Source organism: Diadema setosum, chromosome 18 (assembly GCF_964275005.1).
Source record: "Diadema setosum chromosome 18, eeDiaSeto1, whole genome shotgun sequence".
Classification (NCBI taxonomy): domain Eukaryota; kingdom Metazoa; phylum Echinodermata; class Echinoidea; order Diadematoida; family Diadematidae; genus Diadema; species Diadema setosum.
The window spans coordinates 37,009,659-37,026,544 of record NC_092702.1 but is presented as its reverse complement, the minus strand read 5'-3'; the positions used below and the strand labels follow the sequence as shown (position 1 = coordinate 37,026,544).

The 16,886-nt window shown below is 37.7% G+C and overlaps 1 protein-coding gene across 1 annotated transcript in view; it reads left to right on the top strand.

The window, feature by feature from the left end:
• LOC140241490 (atrial natriuretic peptide receptor 1-like) overlaps positions 1-16,886 on the top strand; it is a 98,010-nt gene that overhangs the window by 1,577 nt on the left and 79,547 nt on the right. The gene's annotated exons all lie outside the window — the stretch shown is intronic.

The window sequence follows — 16,886 nt, the reverse complement described above, 5'->3', positions numbered from 1 at the left end:
GTGAGTAGAACGATAAGTAGACCTCTGAAATACACAGAATGTAAAATGTCGCTGAATTATTGCCTACTCTTACTCTTAGTGCTAGCGTGTTCACATGTAAACATACATAAAATAACATACTTGTTCCACTCTTGCCTGTAATGGACGCATGGCAAGCTTTAATTGAATCTCCAAAAAGGATAAACATATCTAAATTATGTTTGCGTTTATTTTTGCCATTTTTTTGTGGTGTCAATTTGATAAACATACAAATGTAAGTTATACGTTAGAAAGAAAACAAATTCATTACCATAATCTTACAATAATGGTAATCATGTCAACATCATGTGGTAATCCAGAAGAAAAAAAAAAACAAAACAAAAACAAAAACAAAAAACAGATTGCAAGAGAAACATAATGGAATCTACATAAAAATAAAGATCTGTATAATCCAAGATATCCAAAATTCTTAAACTTAAATATCGTTTAAAGTTTAAATATCGGTTGAAAGAGTGAACATTATGTATGTATGTATTATGTATGAATGTATATATATTTTTTTCTGTCTATCTATATGTCTGCCTGCTGTCTGTCAGCATGCATGTATGTACGCATTTGTATGGACCCATCCTTGTGTGTTGTGTTTGAATTCTCAAAGAAATTGACTTATCAAACTTGCGATTTATGTCATCGTAAGTTTCTCTTTTCGAAAAGAAATATCTATATAATGATTACCACAGGCAAAATATTTGTTTTTTGTTGTTGTAATTGCTCTTGAAAAAGTAGAGAAAGGACCATCTCAAAGCTGTTGTGATGTTCAAATTGTCATTTGTTTCCTTGTTTTGTGTTTGTCCAAAGTGAGCACTTGTTAGTTCTACGCATTTACGCCTTGCTTACACCAGCTTGGCAAATGTATCTAGCGGGATTTTGAGTTCACATGTAAACACTGACATGGCTGTTGGTGTTTCCACTTGAGGCATCGGAATTTACTTGATTAGTTTTATTACGAATGTGCTTTACCCTAATTCCAGTGGTCTGTTAATGCATACTAAAGCCCATGAAGTTTACGTCACCCGAGTTTTTGATAGCTAGCCTTATACCACAAAGTCACCAACTGCAACTAGTATGTCAGTACTTCGGTAATCTGGTCCTATATGGGGTGACCTAATAGCCAAGTCATTGTGTTGTATCTACCCTTACGTCAAACTCGTTATAGAAATATTTCTTGATCACAGTGAAAAAAAAAATGTCTCTTTTCATGCCATTAGCTTTCGTAGGCAACATCTTATCTCGTGTCATAGGACTTTTTACAAGTTCAAAAGCTAACTTACTTTAGTTGTGTTTTTGCTGTACATGTAATATCTAAACATGGTTATCAGTTTTGTCATCTTCAATGTAACCAAAGTTTGAATTTTCCTTTTAAACCTCACATCTTTTTTAAAGATGTAAGAAATTAGAATGACGTCATTGCTTCTGTCGACTCTCGGGAATTAAGCTGGGGCACATTTTGAATCAGAATTGGATCTTGAAGTATTTTTTGTAATTTCCATTTGGAATTATATTTCTAGATTTTGGCAAGTAATGCCAAAAGTTTTATCGATATCGATTGTATGTATTTGTGTGTGTAGTCATGTACTTCATATTTAGACAATATGACACAGAGAAATTACGCCAATTCATGTTTCCTTGAGATCACTTCATATTTTGGCTTGACTGCGGAGATTGCCGTTCTCATACCCGTTAACGGTGTAGCCTACCGGTACTGTCCCATCGTCATGTTTTTGAGCATTCGCTTTAAAAACTGTCACGGAAGAAGCTTGTTGCCAAGAGTGAACATTTTGTTTAGATGTATCAACTCTCACGACTACCTTAAAATAGCAAATGGCTTGAACTTTAGCGGAAATGCCTAAAATTTGACAATCAGTTGACAGCATGCAAAAAACATGTTATGAGGAGCATGCACGATTGCTAATATTATGGAAAGATGTCTGTTTTTGTTGCTTTCTGTCTTCTTGGACCCGAAAAGATTCTCCTTTGAGAATACTCGAGCTAAAAACGCATGTGCCTGAGATTGCCTTGTAGTGCATGGACCATGGGTTGGTTGTGAGGAAACACTGCCGGAAAAATCAAAGCAAAAGACTTCAAGAAAAAGAAGTCGTCCAGTGGTTTTTCTCAATGCTCCACATTTTTCTTCTCTCCCTTTCTCTCCTTTCTTTTAAACCATTTAACCATTGTCTTTCTCTTTATTTGTATCTCTGTAGGTCTATAACTTCGATTCAGCTGTCTATTGACCTCAGTGTTCCTCATTGCCAACTATCTATCCATCTATTTATCTATATGTCTGTACTTCTATTTCTCTCTCTCCCTCTCTCTACGTATATATATATATATATATATACATATATATATATTATATATATACATATGTGTGTGTGTGTGTGTGTGTGTTTGTGCGTGTGTATGTCTAGAAGTCTTAGAGTGTATTTGCAGGTGGGTTTATGTTTGAACCTGTAAGTGAACGCGAGTAAGGAGTGAAAACGAAGTAGCGCTCGCTGTTTCTATCAATGTTGTTACACAGGGGATTGGATAATTTTATCACCGTTTTTGACTGCCGAGCATGTGTGGATAATCGTGCCTTTCATGCACACTTTTGCTTTCATATCACAGACTCAGGGAAGTAGAAATAAGAGGTCTCCCTGGCAACCTAGGAGATAAAAAGAAAGAGTATGCAGTCTGGGAATCATGGATTTCTTTCCGAACGATTTATCAGATAAGGAAGAAAAAAGGAAACAAACGAATTTTGTCTCCTTGTGTGTCTCGTTACAAACCATAAAAGATCGTTGGAATACACTCTTAGATGTCTCACCACGGAGGCTTTTATGTGTCGGTAAATTGTTGCGTTAGTCATGATTTAATATAGCATGACACAAGGAGTCGATGGCGTTATCTATTTTCATTATTTTGCTGAAGGTAGTGAGTTTTGATTTGAGAGGATGGGAAAATACAATATCAACCTTTTTTCGATCAAAATAGCCACAGTGGCATACAGCATCTCTCACAGAAGGGAACATACTATCTTCTCTCTTTGACATTTTATATTTCAGAACGGTAATTCATCGCCATCCAGTTGATGTCGACTTTTACTCAAAGTTTGTTATTTGTATATTAAGTGTATACAAAGGCGCAGTTGATGGCGACAAAAACATTATTTATTACGTCATATCGTACAGCCATCGTTTCCACGTGTCTCGGAAGCCATAGAGGAAACAACCATGATAATATTGAATCAACATGTTAAAAGAGGTGCGACAAAACGTGCGTTTCATAACAAATAAAATGATATTCAATAGAATGATTATGCAGTCTGTTTAGCATGAAACTGACCAAAGATGACATAATGTTATATAATAATTATAGAACTTTATTGTGCTTTTACTCAATGCAACAATAGACAATTTTATATAGGCATTAATTTTCACAAGATGTATTATATAAAAGATATAACCCCTCGCCATCGTTTCCACGTGTTCCCGAAGCCATATAAACGGTGATAAATGACGATAGTAAGAACGTTACTACTACAACAAACATTAACTATCACCACTATTATACATTTTAATGTACTATCCTGCTGCTGTCGCCCCTTTTATAAACAACAGTAACACCACAACCATTTCTCTTACCTTCCAACATTCCTCGCTCTGCTATAGTACTACTACTACCATTACTATTACTACTACTATAACTACAGATATTGCTATAATACTTTTACTGCGACTTCTAATACTATATAACTATTACCACTACTAATACTAATACTAATACTAATAATACTAATACTACTGGTATTGAATTTCATTCGTTGTTCAATTCAATTCATTCATTTTACACCAAGTAAGTAAAGAACATACTGCTAAACATTAAGATATTTATAACTTACACCATACAAAACACAATAAATATACCAAAAGTGGAGGAATCAACAATAGACTTAAAGGCCTTTCAAAGTTGATCCCTAATCAGATTACTTACTAGTAAGTAACAATTATTAAGAAAGATTACATAATAAAACATTACAGAATACGTTTTGACAATATAGATGACAGAACATACGATAAACAAGTGATTGGGCAAAACAATATCCTTAACTCATTCACCATGTTCATGCCTGTATTACTGATTCAATAGAAACGGTTTATACCACATTTTAAAGGACGAAAGACTAACTGTATGATATTATCCTGTAAGTCATTCCATAAAAGAGGGCCAAATTCAATTGAATTCTGAATTATTTTCGAAAGATCTACGTTAAACACGACAGGGTAATGAATGCGAACATTTAAAAAACAAGCAAAAATTTCTCGTCTTGTTTTCTCTGACCAATAAATTCCACTAGAACACTATAACTGGGTAAAGTGGTTATGGTTCATGAATTATATCCGAGTTGTTTTTCGTGGGGGTAAACACTTCTTTTCTCAGATAGAAATCTTATGATTGAGTTTGTTTAGTCGGAACAAAACAGAGTTTTTGTGAGAAACCAAAAGACGGTTTCAGATGGGTTCAATTTGGCTTCATGGTTACCATGCATAGTGACAGACATTCTTCATATCACAGGATTTCGACATATAGCACAGCAATACACTTCTCCTCAGAAACAGACGCAAGTCGACTTATGCGTGAACTTGGGGTGTTTCATAAAGCTGTTCGTAAAGTTACAAACGACTTAAGAACGACTGGTGATCAGTTCTTGTGCTGAATTTTTGAAATTCTGGTAAGTATAGCGCATCAGAACTGATCACCAGTCGTTCTTAAGTCGTTCGTAACTTTACAAACAGCTTTATGAAACAGGGCCCTGATATGTAAAGTGGAAATGACTGCATTGTTACTTCGGCAAAAGCCTTCACTTCTTTTTCTTCTTTTTTTTTTGTGGGGTGGGGGTCAGGAATGAACCCCTTGGTTTTGATAAGTCTTGTCTCGTACAACATACATCGGAGACATGCAGTGCGATGAGTTACGATGCAATGCAGTATTCATCCGCGTCAATCAATCCGTGAAACAAAGAACTGCACAAAATAAAGACCAAAATTGTTAATCCCTGTGTTTAGGCATCATAATCATTTTCGGCTTTTCGGAATTACAAACGTCTGCTTCTGGTAGGATAATGGTTTCTATACTTTCCATTTCCTTGCATTTAACTCGCCTTGTAATGATTGATAGACTGATTGAATGTGGACACATTGGGGAAATTAGGAGAATTAGGACAGAAGGTGAAGGATGAGTATAGCATCAGGAACAGAAAAAGCGAAGATGTCAAAACGAAATAAAGAACAAAAAGACAAAAAGATAGAGATGACTGAAAAACAGGACAAATTAGAAGCGGACAAGAAAGAAATTGAGAGAAGGAATAGGAGGAGGAATACAAGGAGGAAAACGGAAAAGAGAGACGGGATGGAACGAAATGAGAAGGTGGAGGAGGAAGGGACAGAAAGTAAGTTGGAAGGGAGGCTTGTTTTTCTTGTCGGAAGAGCTCAGCGAGAGCAGCGCAATCCCCAGTCTTTCGACGGTGCCGTCATTTAGCCAGCATCGCGGACAGAAAATCATAACGCATCCCGAATGTCCAAACAATTAACACCCTTTACCAGACATGCTAGTTCCCTGATGCCCAATTAGACGAAAACACACTAAGTCATGACAGCTCGTTTGTCTTCGTGGCACCCTGCCTGTCACAAACTGAGGAAACGACACCCTTGGTGTAAAGGGAGAGCATGAACATTAGCCATTTCCAGCCTTCAACTATGCGCGTTAATTGCCTTCATACACTCATGTATTTTTTTTTTATAAACATACATACATACATGCATACATACGCCTACATTATGCATAAAGATACGTATATACTTAAAGACACAAACAGGTATACTTTACAAACGTCCACATATGATTATATAAGACATAGCATAATTAGTGATGTATACTCTATTTTGCCTGTCTCAGTTTTTTTTTTTTAAAGATAAAAGAAGGCATACATAGGACTAAATGATATTCATAGGGAGTGTAGTGTGAATCTAACCACTGATGATGAAAATGGCATAGTGGATGTAGAATAATGATGTCTCTCTATACTGATTTTTTTTTTTTATTGAAATCTTCGACCCGTTGCGATTAGTAGTTATATTGACCAGAATGAAATACTAGCACAACCGGCAAAAATCCGCCACCCAACCTGCAAGTCGAACAACTAACACTAGGCACTGGGCGACGTCACCAAGGCTAGACAGGAACCGAACGATGGAATTATGTACCGTCTTTCAACTCATTTGCAAAATAGATAATCTTGAAAAACTCATGGTTTAAGATTTTAACATATTTCTGTTATTAAGAAGGAACTTTCGTCATGAAATAGAGAGACAAGAGATTCACCAAGAAAGGAGAACGTCACTCCTCTAGGTCCTTCTCCTCAATGGCATCTTAACGAGTTTAGGGAGAGGATATTACAAATCTTTGAAAGAAATAGAAGAAATATTTCCGGCACTTTAAAGGATCTTTCCTCAACTACTTCCTAGCACAATTCGTGCTCATTCCACAAACAAGACAGTTTCCAAAAGTCCAGGGATTAGCACTATTGTCAATGACGGCTTTCCAAATATTTCAAGAAGAACACAAATGAGCTGCTAAGGTCAAGCAAAAATGATGTAACTCAAAGCAAATGTAGAATCCAATGTCAGCCTATGTTTTTAAAACTGCCGACAAGGCACTCATATATTTGCAATGCTGAAACCTTGCTATAGAACTATTTTGCCCTTAAATGTATGTCAAAGTAATGAAAATTACATTGGAAAGAGATATATTACACAAAATTTTTACTGTGCATCCCATATGACATTCAAACATGCGTGTTTTATCTTGTACGTACGTGTGATTTTCATGTGTCGATTGTACACACCTTTTGATTTACTCACTGCGTTTTGTTTACGCATGCACAAACAGCTTCTAAGCTAACAAAGCTTTGAACTCGCCTGGACTAACCGTGATGTTTGAACGCTGCAAGTTTTCACAAATACCCAAAGGTACATGTGCAGCTCCGTTCAATACCAAGACATTACTTCTCTCACTACCAAAGGCGCGTGGCCTTGACAACACTGGCAAAGACTTTTACTTCTGGTCATTTGAATAGCATCTCTAGAAGAAAGGCAAACAGATATTTTTACATTTTGATATTGGTACGACTGAATTCATCCCGTAATACATTGAGGTTAAACGTCAATGCCAGTTAGAAATCAGACCGCCTTCACGAGCAGAGGTAAAGTGCATATGGCTATTGTTCTCTTCACCAACGCCTTCCAGGTGTGAATATGCCTTGAATGTTAGTGAGACTCAATAGTATCTTGCATTTTCGACTACAAAAGGACGGGGTAGTCTAAAAGGCTCCTCAAATTCAGGAAATAACCCGACGGTATCGTTAATTAATAAAGTACATTTATAATGCGCCGTGTCTATCCTTACCAATGCTCTCGGCGCATGGGAGGTTGTAAGATGCAACACATGCTGTGTACATAGCTAATAGTACAACCATGTACTAGTAAATCCAATCCATATCCAATATTACGTAAAAATTAACCAAAACTACAACTGAACAAATACAATTTGAGGAGAGTCTTCTCAGAGAAGATGAATCAAATCTGGGTGTACTGTGTAGAGCTCTCAAACAAGCTGCCGCATTTTACGTACCTTGATCTTGTTGATAAGTTAACATGGTTAAGATAATGGTTGGAGTTGTGCACGAACTTGTATGACTTCGTGGCAGAGAAAGGTGTAGACTTTCTCATTCAGCATTGGTGCATACAATTCATGTGGTAACAAACTGCAATAGAAACATAAGCACGTCGTCCTTCTTTTGATTAGGTTATAATTATCATAACAATGGGCAAAAATATCAAAATAGTGTCATTTTGAATTACATTTGTTAGAAAATTCACTTATCATTCAAGGGGAGCTTTTGACTTTCATGATCTACTCTTTTTACCTTAATACTCATTTTGTTATCATGATTACTATCGTATATATAAATGGCACTATGTTTACTGCAGATAACATTGTCTATGAGAATATTTGTGTTGTGAGCAGTTACGTGTAGTAGTTCAGGTTGAAATTTTGTTGCTGACGCGCTTTTAAGGAGGAATTTGCAATTCTGCTTTCGTTTCTATCGAAGCACTGACATTTTGCATTGCTGTGGGTTAGTGTGTGACGGCTTCACAGAAAATTCTTTGAGACATTTGAATACATTATGCATGCAATAACATTGGGCAATGTTCGAAAACTGTCATTTTATGACCTTTTGATTCTCGATTCTGTTCTTTTTCAACAGCTTGACCACAGGCTATGATTATTTTCAAACCCCGTGCGCTTTCAAGTGACTTTATTCAACTCAGTGTACATGATGATAGAAATAAAAAATGTCCGCAGTAACCGTTGTACAATGATAGATGATATCCACAATGGGGAGTTTGGAAGCCCGTTTATCCCTGAACAATAAGATGCTTCCGGGGATGTTGGTACGCATTGTACTTCATCTTGTGTTCACATGGGAAAGAAAGGCGAAGAAAAGTTAGCATTGGATATATTGAAAATGTCCTAAAGTGTATACATGGACACACACGTCATGGCTTTTCATGTGGCTCTTTGCACGAATACATGCAGAGCTTTCTTGAAAATGTAACTTTTCCTTTACTTGTACGTCATCGAGCGTATTCATTACATTTGAAATAGTGCCAAAATTGTTGAAAATATAATAATAGTGTCTGTCGCTGTATTAAAAAAAAAAGAATGTCATCGAAAGAATGACAGATTTCGATTTAATATTAAACGACCACTTGACTAAACTTTTCACGTTCAAAGAAGTTGTCATGTAGGGAAAGAAAAAGTTTGTATCTAATCCAAAGAAACGCCACACACAGCGCCCTTACCACATTAATCAGCGAACATGTGAGAAGACTATCAGTTTTTTTGTTTTTTTTTACCTTTTAGAAACCAATAGTTATCACTCGTCCTGTAAGATTCATTTACGCAAGTTCGTTTGTTGTTGTTGTTGGAGAGGTTGCTATACCCCCGATGTGAATGACCGAATGAATACCTTGCACAACAATAGATCTCAAAGGTATTGGAGACAACACTAAAATGGTCAAAAAGAATTTTTTTCCTTCACAGGACAATAATTTCACTACATTTTATGATTTCCTCCTGTGTGCAAAGCAAGTCACAAGGACTGAGCTAAAATTCAACCCGTCCAATCTTATTATTTGCCTTCCCTTTGCACGGGGAACACTTAATTAAATTTTGTCATACATACCCAGGCGCATTAGGGACATCCATGGGAATGCAAAGATTTGATAGGAAGAATTCAATATAAAGGAAGACAAAGGAATGCTTTGAAAGTCTTCAAATTCCAAAGCTTCAGTGGGAAATGTTGTTTGTCAGGCAGTGGTTCGTTTTGTCTTTGATCCAATTTTGTAATATGTTTTGATAGGGAAAAATGATATAAGGGTTTTGCGAATTTCATATTGTATTCTGATAGAAATTACAAATCATTCACATATATTATATATGTATGTGTGTATATATATATATATCTATATATATATATATATATATATATATATATATATATATACACCTCTTTTTAATCTTCCCACCATCAAACCCATGACATATTGCTCAGCAGAATCAAACATATGCTCGCTAACGTCATAGCATAGTACTGTTTTCATTATTTATGGGCGTTTCCGTCAAATTTCAAACATGGTACTATAAAACTCTTACCCATCTTTCTCGTTTCTCGCTGTTTTACCATTGGATGGGCTAATGTGAGATGCTGATTTCATTTAATTGTGCTTCGTCGACTGTGCATGATGTAATCTTTAGGTTGTAAGGTAGTCGCCTACGATGCGTCATGGGAGACGCAACAAAGGGGAAAATTTAATTCAGTCAGTCTGAAGTGAGATTTTTGCGTGGAAAAAGATATGATAAAATTTGTATTTCTTGGTATGTCTTACATGTTTAAGCTCCAGTGAAAAACAGTGATAGAAAGTTCATATTTGATAGGAACTTGTTCAGTCCTTTCTTTCCTGGTGGAATTTGAAATAACTTTCTGGGATTAATGCACCTGAGTGTGCGGGTCAGGTTCAATCGATGTTAACACATTATATATCATCTTTCTGTATTCTTCGTTTCTTCCTCATATGTTTCTCCTTAGTCCCTGGCATAGAACAATGTGTCTGGTTGATATACTACCTCAACACTAATCTACAATGGACGGTATCATTCTATATATATATATATATATATATATATATATATATATATATATATATACAGTATAGTAACTTTTGTTTGATATTGTGTGAATGCATTTGTAAAAGTAAGTTGTTGCTTGTATCTAAATGGATAGACGTTTTGAAATCACTTTGTACTCATACTCTAGATGCAGCATGTATGAGCAGGGCTCACTTTGGATGTTAAAGGAAGAAATAATCAAGCGCATAAACGACCTAGGATTAGTTTCAAGTTCTTCAGAACTGTCAACAATATCATGATGAATGTCTGAGTTTTAGAGAAGTACAGATAAGAGGCAGTGATTCGACAGGTAGGAAAGGTAAACTAACATCCACAGGAAAGTACATGACGCCTTTCTGGGTATCCATGGCCGTTTGGGATAGATTCGGCGAAGATGTGATTCTTGGTAATGGGGAAGATGATCCTAAAGAAACAATTTACAGGCTCAATTCCGAATTCCATGAGTCAGAGTTACCAACTTTGACATGAAATAAAATCTCGATGGGGACATATCGACTGATATCTATGCAGTCACTATTTCAGCAAAGGTTACGCGTATCACTAATTGTCATCCCCGAAGAGTAATTAGCTGAAAGTATTTGAAAGACCTGTACATCACATGTCACGCAGACAGATAAATAGACAATATTCAAGATAAACCATGGGTTGAATAACAGATACATGTTTGAATAGATTTTTTAAGGTAAGAGAGAATAATTATGAAAAAATTCTGAGTGAAAAATGTTTACTCCTCTGTTTCTTCATTCCTCTTTTCCTACTCCTTTATTTTATCACCTGAGTTTGTTTAACGATTGCTTTTGTCGGAATGTTTTAATGTTTGTAAAGAATCATTTCCAAAAAGTTTTGTGATTTCTATGTTCCCATCATTTAAGGCGTTTTGCATCAAGCTGACAAAGGTACTTTGAATTTGTAGATACTATCATGCCTTGACATGGAAATGAATGAATGAATGAATGAATGAATGAATGAATGAATGAATGAATGAATGAATGAATGAATGAATGAATTTAATTAATTAGTCAATCAATCAATGAATGGATGAGTGAATGAATGAATGAATGAATGAATGAATGAATGAATGAATTAATGGATGGATGGACGAATGGATGAATGGATGAATAAATGAATGAATGAAAAATATGAAGATTAATAGATTCATAAAATAAAGAGAATAAAGGGGGAGACAAAGAATGCAGATGGACAGATAATTGACATTTAGGTGAGGAAAATGAAAAACAAAGTAGAAAGAGATTTAAAAAAAATAATGAGTATAAGAGGAGAAGAGACAGACAGAGAGAAAGAGAGAGGGTGGGTAGGGGAGAATGAGTGAGAGAGAGAGAGGGAGGGGAGGAAAACGGAAGGAGAAAGAGAAATGAAATGCCCCTGATAAACTACTCTCATTAATTAGTAGGTCGGAGGCGCACCGACGTGCTGTTGGGTGGAGACGTGGTCCTTCCATGGAAGATTGAATTTGCGCCGACTTGTGTGTGTTATGAATGAGGATTAAATTTGCACTACGAATGGCCTTGTCGATTGCCAGAATACACTGTGCAGTAAGCATACACTCTTAATAAGGACAGACTTATTAAATCTCTTATTTGTCTCTGGTATGAGTGAGGCATCAGAGATATCCACACTCATTACTATTCTTCTTCTTTTATTCGAGATATTTCCATTGCTTTTTAAATGGAAATGATGGGTGAATTAGCTGAATTATAAAAATGTTAATTTTCAGATTTTCTATAGTAGCAGTGATTATATCGTGTTTAATATCAACTACAGTAATGAAGCGTTTGAACTGCTGTCTTCACTGGTGACTATAGTGTTTCGTATTTCAGAAGAAAATCCTTCTATAGAGCGGAAAAAAAAAATTCACTCATTTTCAAATAAGTTCCATTCAACGGCGTAGCCAGGATTTCATCTTAGGGGGGGCGGTTAGTCTGCGAGGGAGCGAAGCGACCGAGCCCGAGCGAGCGGAGCGAGCGAGGGGGGGAGGGTGTGGGAGGGGGGTGTCCCCCCTCCCACGGTAAGAACTTTTTTGCATTTGGATGTTGTAAATGGTGCAATTTGATGCATGTTTTTGCGCGTTTTATCGACGTGAAACAGTCCCACTTGTTTATGGTAGCAGTTTATTTTGATGTAGATTATTATTGAACAATTTGCCTATAAAAGGGTATAATTTAGATACACTTCTTGTATTAATTCTTTTCACTGAATATCATGAACGCGACTGAACCCGAGCGAGCGGAGCGAGCGAGGGGGGAGGGGAGGGTGTGGGAGGGGGGTGTCCCCCCTCCCACGATAAGAACTTTTTGCATTTTGATGTTGCAAATGGTGCAATTTGATGCATGTTTTTGCGCGTTTTATCGACGTGAAACAGTCCCACTTGTTTAAGATAGCAGTATATTTTAGTGTAGATTATTATTGAACAATTTGCCTATAAAATGGCATAATTCAAATATTCTTTTCACTGAATATCATGAACGCGACTGAACCCGAGCGAGCGGAGCGAGCGAGGGGGTAGGGGAGGGTGTGGGAGGGGGGTTTCCCCCCTCCCACGGTGAGAACTTTTTACATTTTGATTTTGCAAATGGTGCAATTTGATGCATGTATTTGCGTGTTTTAACGACGTGAAACAGTCCCACTTGTTTAAGATTGCAGTATATTTTAGAGTAGATTATCATTGAACAATTTGCCTATAAAATGGTATAATTCCAATACACTTCTTGTATTAATTCTTTTCACTGAATATCATGAACGCGACTGAACCCGAGCAAGCGGAGCGAGCGAGGGGGTAGGGGAGGGTGTGGGAGGGGGTTTCCCCCCTCCCACGGTGAGAACTTTTTACATTTTGATTTTGCAAATGGTGCAATTTGATGCATGTTTTAACGACGTGAAACAGTCCCACTTGTTTAAGATTGCAGTATATTTTATATCATGAACACGACTGAACCCGAGCGAGCGGAGCGAGCGAGGGGGAGGGGAGGGTGTGGGAGGGGGGTGTCCCCCCTCCCACGATAAGAACTTTTTGCATTTTGATGTTGCAAATGGTGCAATTTGATGCATGTTTTTGCGCGTTTTATTGACGTGAAACAGTCCCTCTTGTTTAAGGTAGCAGTATATTTTAGTGTAGATTATTATTGAACAATTTGCCTATAAAATGGTATAATTCAAATACACTTCTTGTATTAATTCTTTTCACTGAATATCATGAACGCGACTGAACCCGAGCGAGCGGAGCGAGCGGAGCGAGCGAGGGGGTAGGGGAGGGTGAGAGGGGAACCCCCCTCCCACGGTGAGAACTTTTTACATTTTGATTTTGCAAATGGAGCAATTTGATGCATGTATTTGCGTGTTTTAACGACGTGAAACAGTCCCACTTGTTTAAGATTGCAGTATATTTTAGAGTAGATTATCATTGAACAATTTGCCTATAAAATGGTATAATTCCAATACACTTCTTGTATTAATTCTTTTCACTGAATATCATGAACGCGACTGAACCCGAGCAAGCGGAGCGAGCGAGGGGGTAGGGGAGGGTGTGGGAGGGGGTTTCCCCCCTCCCACGGTGAGAACTTTTTACATTTTGATTTTGCAAATGGTGCAATTTGATGCATGTTTTAACGACGTGAAACAGTCCCACTTGTTTAAGATTGCAGTATATTTTATATCATGAACACGACTGAACCCGAGCGAGCGGAGCGAGCGAGGGGGAGGGGAGGGTGTGGGAGGGGGGTGTCCCCCCTCCCACGATAAGAACTTTTTGCATTTTGATGTTGCAAATGGTGCAATTTGATGCATGTTTTTGCGCGTTTTATTGACGTGAAACAGTCCCTCTTGTTTAAGGTAGCAGTATATTTTAGTGTAGATTATTATTGAACAATTTGCCTATAAAATGGTACAATTCAAATACACTTCTTGTATTAATTCTTTTCACTGAATATCATGAACGCGACTGAACCCGAGCGAGCGGAGCGAGCGGAGCGAGCGAGGGGGTAGGGGAGGGTGAGAGGGGAACCCCCCTCCCACGGTGAGAACTTTTTACAGTTTGATTTTGCAAATGGGGCAATTTGATGCATGTATTTGCGTGTTTTAACGACGTGAAATAGTCCCACTTGTTTAAGATTGCAGTATATTTTAGTGTAGATTATTATTGAACAATTTGCCTATAAAATGGTATAATTCCAATACACTTCTTGTATTAATTCTTTTCACTGAATATCATGAACGCGACTGAACCCGAGCGAGCGGAGCGAGCGAGGGGGTAGGGGAGGGTGTGGGAGGGGGGTTTCCCCCCTCCCACGGTGAGAAGTTTTTACATTTTGATTTTGCAAATGGTGCAATTTGATGCATGTTTTTGCCCGTTTTATCGACGTGAAACAGTCCCACTTGTTTAAGGTAGCAGTATATTTTAGTGTAGATTATTATTGAACAATTTGCCTATAAAATGGTATAATTCCAATACACTTCTTGTATTAATTCTTTTCACTGTATATCACGAACTCGACTGAACCCGAGCGAGCGGAGCGAGCGAGGGGGTAGGGGAGGGTGTGGGAGGGGGTGTCCCCCCTCCTACGGTGAGAACTTTTTGCATTTTGATGTTGCAAATGGTGCAATTTGATGCATGTTTTTGCGTGTTTTAACGAGTTGAAACAGTCCCACTTGTTTAAGGTTGCCGTATACTTTATTGTAGATTATTATTGAACAATTTGCCTATAAAACAGTATAATTCAAACACACTAGTCTTCTTGTATTAATTCTTACACTGAATATCATGAACGCTGTCTGTTCAGCAATCAAACAGAAAAAGCATGCACACGAGGGTGTAGATAGGGGCATATCCCCTCCCACACGAAGGTGATTTTGCGTTTTCAGACCTGAAATTCAGCGATCTGGTGCAAATTTTTGGTGCAACACTTTTTCATCGAAGTGTTAAAATCACGGAATTTAGCTCTTATTCCGAATGTGCACCGTCTGTGCGTATGTATAAAGTCTAGTGAGGTAGAACTTAGGGGAAGGGGGATTCCCCCTCCCGCTCGCGGAGCTTTTGCGTTTTTAGAATTGAAATAAAGCGATCTTGGTATAGCCACAGTCTACTTCTTTGCATGGCGGGGGGGGGGGGGGGACAGGAAGAAGGCGTTGGCGAGTGTTATCTCCACTCTTCCCTTCCGATGGAGCTTGTATCTTTTTAAGGCTGAAATTGAGATATCTCGTATACGCATAATAAGCATATTTGATGGAATCAACATTTGGGTAATCAAAAAAAAAAAAAAATGATGGGGGGGGGGGCTGAGGGAGGAAAGGGTCGATTAAAAGGGGAAATTCCCCTTATACATGAGGGAACCTTCAGTTTTCGGAATATTAGTGAAAAGTCTTGTGCACTCAGAATTATTCAGAATTTTTTTTTAATCTAAAAAGTGTACTTAGCTAGGGAAAGCGGCAAAGAGGGGGAGGGTTTGGGAGGGGGTATCCCCCTCCCAAGCACGAGAGATTTTGCATATTTTGAATTGAAATTCAACGATCTGGTGCACACTTTGAGTGAAATATTCAAAAAAATATATCTTATTTGATGAAAGGTTGCAAAGGAGACCCGCTTCATGTGCATGCATACAGTATACACGCATTTTTTTTTCCGCCTCCCAACTCCTCGGTCCAAATCTTAGGGGGGGCGACCGCCCCCATCGCCCCCCCCTGGCTACGCCAGTGGTTCCATTGCAACATGTTTGAGATCATTCTTTCTTATGTATGAAGGAAATTTTTACTGTGTTTTTTTTTTTCTTTTGTTAGAAACAAGCCAGCCGATGGCACAACAATTTTCAACTCATCTAAGAATATATACAATACAAGCCTCGCTGCAAACAGTGTACATCTTCTCCTGGTTTTAGAACAATGGAATGATCGTGAATGGTGAACCCCCTCCCCCAATACTAGTAATATGATATTTATTGCTGAAAGGAAAAGGAAGAGTTTGGATATGAATTTGAAATTTAATGGACAGTACCCTGAGAGTAATTCTGATAGACAGTTTAGACTGGTCAGTGCACATTCGACGTGTCATTAAAAAAGACAGCCATACATCACCTTGCATTAAACGCATTGGTTCTTGTGTTGCCATGAAAATGGCTGTGCGACTATATTTTTCGTTGGTATTGCCAAACATCGAGTACTGTTGTACTGACTAGAGTACATGAAGTAAGAACCGGGAAGTAAGAAGCGAAACAACTGACATTCTTGCGGCAGTTTTCTCCAATTCATGAAATGTGATATATACTGTACTTTCGTATAGAATAATAGTATGAAACGTTTCCCTGGCAACGTAAGGTCGTTTTTTCGTTTGTTGCTTTTTTTTCTGTTCACTGTAGTTAAAATAACCGTTAAATCTTCCATTGTGCCGCAAGCTGTCTGCTCAAAACATACGTAATGTATGACTATGTGTAACTTTCAGAAAACCTTACGTCACTTTGTCTTCTCTAAAAACGCACACGCACACACCCTCACACACACTTCGTAACACAAATGCTATCTGTTGATCGGATAATGATTGATCGACTAATTAC